The following is an 8619-nucleotide window of genomic DNA, read 5'->3' on the forward strand; positions in this document are numbered from 1 at the left end:
CCATTCTTGGTTACTATTTACTGATAGGTCCATTAAATTCACTTTTTAAAAAAAGAATGTGTTTTACCATCATGGATAGAAATATTTCCCATAATCTCCATTCTTGTACCAAGAACAAATCAGTGATGTAAGAATTAAGTCCATTCAGCTACCAGTAAGCTCCCAAATTTAAATTGTTTTAATCTTTTTATGCCCTTTCCTAGTTTTTCATGAGAATACCAAGTCAAGCATTTCCCAAAGGACTCTGTACCTAGAACACTGAATTTTTTTTTGAAGATTTATTTATTTATTTATTTATTCATGAACGACAGAGAGAGAGAGAGGCAGATACACAGGCAGAGAGATAAGCAGGCTCCATGCAGAGAGCCCTAAGTGGGACTCGATCCCTGGACTCCAGGATCATGCCCTGGGCCAAAGGCAGGTGCTCAACTGCTGAGCCACCTAGGCATCCCAAAACACTGAATCCTAATAGTTAAATAGATGCTCAAACGTTCTGACTTTCAATTTTCTTTTAGTTTTTTAAAAGTACTCTCTACATTAAATGTGGGATTCAAAGTCACAACACTGAGATCAAAAGTTGTACGGTCTAAACAATGAGCCAGCCAGGCGCCCCTCAATTTTCTTTTAAATTAAAGATTAAAAAACAACAAAAGAAAAACAATTCATTCTAATGTGTTTAATTATCTATAATGTAGTTTTTTACTTTGTACCCTAAAACCTTAAGATATTGAGTATTAACTATAATCAGTCTAACCCAGGGAAATATTTGAAATTCTTATTTATTTTTATTAAAAAACATATTTTTATTTTAAAAAATGATTTATTGGGGCACCTGGGTGGCTCAGTAGGTTGGGTGTCTGCTTTGGCTCTGGTCATGATCCCAGGGTCCTGGGATAGGTCCTGCATCAGGCTCCCTACTCAGAGCCTGCTTCTCCCTCTCCCTCTGCCTGCCACTCCCTGTTCTCTCTCTGTCAAATAAATAAATAAATAAATAAACAAATAAGTATCTTTAAATTTTAAAAGAATTTACTTATTTATTTGAGAGAGAGCGAGAGCAGAGCACATGTGCGTGGTGGGGAGGAGGCGCAGAGGGAAAGAAAGAATCTCAAGTTGACTCCCTGCTGAGTATGGAGAACTACCTGGGGCTCCATCTCATGAGCAGTGTTCAAATCAAGAATCAGACTTAACCAACTAAGCCACCGAGGTGCTCCTTATTTATTATTTTTAAAGAGACATTCTATGTTAAATGAAAATGATGCTGAGGGCATCCCAGGTGGCTCAGCAGTTTTGCTCTGCCTTCGGCCCAGGTCGTGATCCTAGAGACCTGGGATTGAGTCCTACATTGGGCTCCTTGCATGGAGCCTGCTTCTCCCTCTGCTAGTGTCTCTGCCTCTCTCTCTGCATCTCTCGGTGTCTCTCGTGGATAAATAAATAAAATATTTTTTAAAATTAAAAAAAAATGCTGACTATTTATTACATTGACATTGATGTGGTTTTTCATGTTGTTGGGATCTGGACCTGACAGCCAAGAAAGAATGCTTGAGACGTCTTTGGTTTAAAAAGGTGATTTTAGGGGCAGCCCAGGTGGCTCAGCAGTTTAGCGCCGCCTTCAGCCCAGGGTCTGATCCTGGAGACCCAGGATCGACTCCCACATCGGGCTCCCTGCATGGAGCCTGCTTCTCCCTCTGCCTGTGTCTCTGCCTCTCTCTGTCTCTCTGTGTGCCTCTCATGAATAAATAAATAAAATCTTTTAAAAATAATAATAAAAAAAATAAAAAGGTGATTTTATTAAAGCACAGGGACTTGGACCTGTGGGCAGAAACAGCTGCACTGGGGTTGTGAGGGGTGGTAATTATATACTTTCAAGTTGGGAGGGGCTCAGGGACAGAACAAACCTCAAGTTATTTTAGAAACGAAGTTTCTAGGACCCTGAGGGTGGGTGGGCAGCTACTGTTAGGAAAGGTTATTTATTATTGTTTAGTAAAGTCTCAGTCCTGAGACCCTTCAGATGTATATTAGTGGGCCCTATGCTTGGATGATGATTCCTATCATGTATCTTGGTGGGGGGAGTGGGGATAAGAGACAAAGGGAGCTTCCAAAGAAACTTCTATATTTTTAATGTAGATTCACAGGATCCTGGGGGGGGGGGGCGCGGGGGGGGGTCAAGTTAAGAAAGCCTTTTGCCCTTAGCTAAGTGTCAACATGGAGGCAGCCAAGCTCCCAGTGGAAGGTCACTCTGCCCTGTTTCAAGGACTTGTCAATGGGCTGTAAGTAGTAAGGAAATTTTATTTTTTATTTTGCCTTTGTTTCCCACATCAGACAACAAATAGAAAAAAGAGAACAATTAGTAAAGAAGAATCAAAACAATTTCTCCCCACACACACATCCCAAATATAATAAAGAAATTAACAACTCTCAATATTAGAACCAGGGGTGCCTGGCTGGCTCAGTTGGTAGAGCATTCAACTCTTGATCTCAGGGTCCTGAGTTCATGAAGCTCCACATTGGCCATGGAGCCTACTTTAAGAAAAAAAAAGGAATCAAAACAAATAAAAATTGTATTCCAGTAGTATTTATGTCAACTTGGAAGCATCATCATCATCTATGGTTCTGTACAGATTCCTCAATGATAAATGACCAAAGTAAGCAACAATAAAAATAAAAAACTACACTAGAAATACCACTATTGAATGTATTCTCACAAATTGTCAAAGAATCACCAGCTTCTAAGTTAGGCTTAGGGTCTGGAAAATAAACAGGACAGGGGGTAAAGGTCTGTTTCCTAAAAGACACCGCGACAGCCATGTATGACATGTCTCTTGAATAAAGTCAGCCTTTCCTTGGAGGATTAGTAAGTACCATTTATTGACAGGAATTATCATGTGCTGCTAATCAGTTTAATAAAACTATTTCACTGAAAAGATGGTCTGCCTCTCTATGCTGCACAGAGATGCAAAAATTAAACCTTACTTGAAACATTTGCAGGTCTGTAACCAGTTGGGAAGGAAGACTTTCCTCTGTCCTTCTAGCTAGACTTAGAATTAAATTGACCTGAGACAGGTTAACAGGAGAAAATTAGATTTAATAGGTGTACTTAGGGGGAATACACACACACACACACACACACACACACACACACACACGATTCCAGAGACAACGAGGCAACTTGAAGCTTACATGAGCTAAGGAAAAAGGCAGCAGTCTGAGGATACAAAGGAGAGAAAATTCATTAGCAGGAAGGTGAAAGGAGATGTTTGGAAAAAGAAGATTGTTCTATTATGCAGATGAGTTCCTAAAGAGGGCCTCTGTCAATACTTCCCTTCCTATGGCAGGCTCTCCTTTCTAATGTAAATTTAGGCAGTTAGCGGGAGGCAGAGCACCTTGGCTGCATCTGCTGGGTTTCTATTACTCTTGACTCAAAATAATCTTTTTGCCAAAGTGGCCCGTTTGGGGCAGCCTGCCCTGGGCCCCTACAAACCAACATCCAAACTTCCCAAGATATAAGACAAAAGTACTTTTCTCCTGAAATCAGAAGTCTACTTGTCCAAGCTCAGGCCTTCTCTTTCCAATCAGTTATGATTGCCTCTTCAAACCTGGGCACAAGCTGGCAAATGAAAATGAACATTCCAAAGATGGTCTGCAAAGCTGGATGATAAATCATTTTATATTGTGAACCAACTACTTCATAAATTATGTGCTAAGATTGAGATTTCAAGCTTTGACTTTTTTTTTTTTTTTTGCACTGGCTATACTTAAATAGTGACTATAATATATTTACCTATTATTGGAGTATTTAGTAATCATAAAACAGCTATCATTTATTGAGACTCTGTTCTATTTCAGGCCTTTTAGAGATGCTTTTATATGCATTATCTAGTTTAATCCACTTAATGACCCTAAGAGGTAGGCTTTAGTCATTCCATTTATGTAGAGGAGAAGCCAAGATGTAGCCCACTCCACACAGTAGCTTAACCTGGTGCTATTTCAGACAGACCCCTTCTTTAATAACTGCCCTCTCCCTAGAAGAGGGTTTTTATTACCTTAGACCAACAATGCCCAAACTGAGTACCAAGGTAATCTGGATACTGTAGCAAAATCACAAAGGCCTTAGGTAAGATATTTGAAAGTTTTGAGAAACACAATGTATTCAACAGGTTGGAAAATGCTGAACCTACAAACCAGAATTCAGTTTCAATGGTGGATCACATTACACTCCTATCAATAACATCATACACATCTTTGCAAAACCTGGGTTTTCAGTGGATGCTGTGAAAAAAAGGTGAGTGCTCCAGGGGCACCTGAGTGGCTCAGTGGTTGAGCATCTGCCTTTGGTTCAGGTCCTGATCCTGGGGTCCTGGCATCTAGAGTCCCACAGGCTCCCTGGAGGAAGCCTGTTTCTCCCTCTGCCTATGTCTCTGCCTCTCTCTCTGTGTATCTCTAATGAACAAATAAATAAAATCGTAATAAAATAAAAATAAAATGCAAGTGCTACGAAAAGTTAATGTCGAAAGGAAATGAGAGTGGTGGTATCCAATAAGATCCCAAGATTTAAGAATTAGTAAAGGCACACACATCTTGCTTGTAATTATGGTTATTTAAGAATGATCAATATTTTTTCTCCCAGTTTATGTGTATTATTTCTTTAAAATAGCTTCTATGTTGTTAGGACGTACATATTCAATAAGTTGTTTGAACCGAACTATGATGAACTACTTAAAACTAGGGCACTGTGAAAACATACTAACATACTAAATAAGCCATGAACCAAGTTTAGGAATCTTTTGTCTTAACCAAGAAGTGATGGAGTTGTGCAATATTCTCTGGAGAGCTGTGGAACCCTGAAAAAGTAACTTAAAAGAAAGTCCAAAACACAAACATAACAACCAGGAAAAGAATTGGGTTAAAATCATTTTTAAAGATTGCTCTCTGTTGGTTTAATCCTTCAAATCCCACACAATGTTCCCCTGGATAATTTGCATTAAAAAAAAAAAAACTTCTAAAACACATGCACACAAATTACTGTTTTTCTCATTCTTAAGGACTCAAGCAAAGCTTTTAAAAATTATAGCCTCCAAGCTATTTTGGAAGAGACTACACCTCCCCTATACAGACAGAACACGCCCGCAGAGCCTGTGCCAAAGAAACCTGGGGGAAACCTTGAAAGACAGACTGCCTCACCCCAGTACTTTGAGACTGTCAGTTTTTTTGTGGTTTGCATCCTACTCTCAATATCCTGCTTTTAAGTTCAATAAGAATGCTCCAGGTTATTGAGGAAATGCTTGTTTGGAAACTTCCCTTTCACAGAGCTTTTTATGTAGCATATGATGTGTGAAACGCAAGTTAAAAATGAACACAAATTCAAATCCTGATGGTTCCTTGCAGGAAGAAGGAGGAATGGAATGCCATGGAGAGTTATTTGGGGGCTCCAAGACCACGGGGATGCTCTAGTTCTTCAAATGAGTGATGGGTACTTGGGTGCGTGGGCTCTATTCTTATTCTTTACATTGAACATGTAGTTTGATACTTTGTGCAGGTATATTTCATAATGGGGATGGGAACACCAGAATTTCTATGTGGTAGGGCCTCCGGAGTTGAAAGTAAGCCTTGTCTCTAAGCTGAGCTGGATCACTAGCCATCCACCTTTACTTGAAGTAAATGCTTAGCCCGAGGGCTCTGGAGAGGATGATGGATTTAAATGGGAAGTTAAGGTTAATTTCTGGTACAATCACTAAAAAACAAAGAATGAATAAATGAACATGTTGAGATGCCTGGGTGGCTCGGTGGTTGAGTGTCTGCCTTCAGCTCAGGGCATGATCCTGGGTCAGGGGATCAAGTCCCTCATAGGGTTCCTTGTGGGAAGCCTGCTTTTCCCTCTGCCTACGTTTCTGCCTCTCTGTGTTTTTCATGAATAAATAAAATAAAATAAAATAATGAACATGTCACCCAATATAGGGTTCTAGCTCACAACCCTGATATCAAGAGTTGCACACTCCTCCAACTGAGCCAGCCAAGTGTCCCAATATACATATACATATTTATATACCTATATATATTTTTTTTTACATAAACTCTACACCCAACATAGGCTCGAATTCACAACCCTGAGATCAAGAGTCACATGCTCCACAGACTGATCCAGCCAGGAACCCCATCAAATGAGCATTTATCACCCTTAGTTCATACCTTCCAACAATGTGCAGCTAGTAGTTTTATGGTGTCTTATTCTTCTCCACCGTCTCCAACTCTCTCCTCCCCTCTTATGACCAAAAGGGCAGAAAACTCTTCCAACTTTCATTTACATCCCTAATGAAAAAAAAAAAATTCATTTGCCATATGCTAAGCACTGGCTAAGGATGGCAGAAGGAAGTTAAACACGTATGGTTGCACCTACTACAAGCAAAAACAACGGGTTGCTATTGCTATTTTAGGGATGGGAAATATCTCCTCAGAGACAATCAGTACTCTTGTGCACTACTGTGGACCCAGGTGTATTTGTCTTCATTGCCAAGTTCTTTACACTTACATTGGCCTATAACACTTTACCCAAACATGAATGAACAGCACCATTCAACAGGTTCACAAAAAGGATGCCTAACATTCAAGAGCACCATGCCAAGCATTTTACTTGCATCATTTCATTTAATTTCCACAATACTACCCAATTATGTATAATACACCCAGTTTACAGTTCTCAAAACTAAGTTTAATGAAATGGGTTTTCCAGGCTGGTCCAAGGGCAGTGGTGTTTAAAATTAATTGATCACCACCAGTTACAGATTTGTTTGTTCCTTCTCCATTCCCACTGATTCACTTCACTAGTCTTGTAAAGAAGGAAGGGAGAGAGAGAGAAACAAGGGGGAAGGAATAGAAAAAAAAAGAAAAGAAGAAAAGAAAAGAAAAGAAAAGAAAAGAAAGAAGGAAGGAAAGAAAGAAAGGAGGAAAGGAAGGAAGGAAGGAAGGAAGGAAGGAAGGAAGGAAGGAAGGAAGGAAGAAGGAAGGGAAGGGAAGGGAAGGGAAGGGAAGGGAAGGGAAGGGAAGGGAAGGGAAGGGAAGGGAAGGGAAGGGAAGGGAAGGGAAGGGAAGGGAAGGGAAAGCGAGGGAAGGCGAGGGAAGGCAAGGGAAGGCAAGGGAAGAAATGGGGTTTCCAAAGTCCTACACCTAACAAGTGGTGGAATCAAGACACAACCTCTAAAGTGTAAAGCAGACCTCCACCACCTGATCCACCTCACTCTGCTGCAGGGAGAACATTCTTGACCAGCTTCATGAAATCCAAGCCCCTCTCCTGTTACAAATAATGCTCCCCACTTCCCCTGGCGCCCCAAATCTACCGGAAGCACCGCACCTACATCCCCAAGACCAGTACGGGTAAGCGGGTGTGTGAGGTCAGACCCGCGCTCGCTTCCTCGGCCCGCCCCGGGAGACGGCCCTTGCCGAGCCCCCAGCGCCGGGTTCCGGCCGGGGCGGCTCCCCGGGGCAGCGGTACGGCCCCCGCGCTCCGGGTCTGCGCCCCTTTGCAGCCCGCGCAGAGGGAAGGGGAGGGGGCAGGCTGCCGGGGCGCGCTGAGCCCGGGCCGCAGGCGACCAAAGGGACCCTCCGCTCCTCCCGCGCACCGCCTGCCGCATCCGAGAGCAACGCCTGGGGACCCCCCCCCCCACTTTCTTCAAACTCTGAGCTCACGGGAGGAAGCGGAGGGGGACCAGCAGCGGTGACAAAGTTCTCCCCCCCCCCCAGGTTCTATCCTCCAGGGAGGCGAGTGAAGCGAAGCGACCAGGGAGGTGCCCCAGGAAGACCCCTCCCGTCCCGGCTGCCCGGAGGCCGCGGAGGGGGGCCAGGCGCTCCCTCTGGGTCTCCCCGCCAGGCAGACGGCGACCTGGGGGCGCCGAGGGAGCAGCGCCCCCGCCTCCGACGCCGTCCCCCGGGCCGGGAGTGCAGGTGCAGGGGGTCTCCAAGGAGCCCAGCGAGGTCGCCCCGTACCTTGCCCTCGCGCGCCGGACGTCCGCGCCGCAGGGACCGCGGCCGGCGACAGGGTGGGGGGCGAGGGGACACGACGCGGACGGGCTCCCGCAGCCTCCGGCGGCCCCCGGGCCTCGGCGCCGCGCAGCGCCGCGCCTCCCGCCGCCCGCCGGACCCCGCAGCCTACCTGTGGCGGAGCTCGCCGCGCCCGCAGCCCGCTCGGCCCTGGCCCCGCCCACCGGGGCTCCCAACCTGGGGCCGCAGCGCCCCGCAGCGGCCTGCGCGGGGCACGGCGGGGACCGGGGAGGGGGGGGCACGGCCCTGGGGCTGCCCGCGGGCTGCAGGCCGCTCCCTGCTGGACCGCCCCGGGACGCCTCCTGCGGGAGCGAGGGGGGCGCCGCAGTGGGGTGAGCTCTTCGGGCGCGGGGCTCCAGGGTTTATCGGAGGGAGAGGGACTGGGCGCAGAAAACCATGCCTCATCCCGTGGCCAAATGGGTAGTTCAGGCTACTCCTAGTTCACTTAACTGGAATAGCCCAGTGGAAGCTCAACAGGGATGCATGATGCAGATTCATTAAAGAGCTGGAAAGGGTAAGGAAGTCCTTGTTGCAAACAGCGTGTCTGTAAGTAGCTTGTCACAACCATCCCATGTGACACGGACAAAAGCA

At 45.3% G+C, this 8619-nt stretch overlaps 1 protein-coding gene across 5 annotated transcripts in view; it reads right to left on the reverse strand.

Annotated features, from left to right (window-relative positions):
* Positions 1-8190, reverse strand: part of ANKRD6 (ankyrin repeat domain 6) — a 197755-nt gene extending 189565 nt beyond the window's left edge. For 4 of the 5 annotated variants that reach the window (XM_072832073.1, XM_072832070.1, XM_072832062.1 and 1 more), the window contains exons 1-2: positions 7975-8091; positions 6184-6303 (exon numbers count right to left, since the gene is read on the reverse strand). The gene's annotated coding sequence lies outside the window, so the exon portion shown is untranslated. Of the gene's footprint in view, positions 1-6183; positions 6304-7974; positions 8092-8140 lie in introns of those variants that run through there. The other variant, XM_072832063.1, reaches the window with a different exon arrangement.
* Positions 8191-8619: the final 429 nt, after the last annotated feature.

This window comes from Canis lupus, chromosome 7 (genome assembly GCF_048164855.1).
Source record: "Canis lupus baileyi chromosome 7, mCanLup2.hap1, whole genome shotgun sequence".
In the NCBI taxonomy this organism is placed as follows: Eukaryota; Metazoa; Chordata; class Mammalia; order Carnivora; family Canidae; genus Canis; species Canis lupus.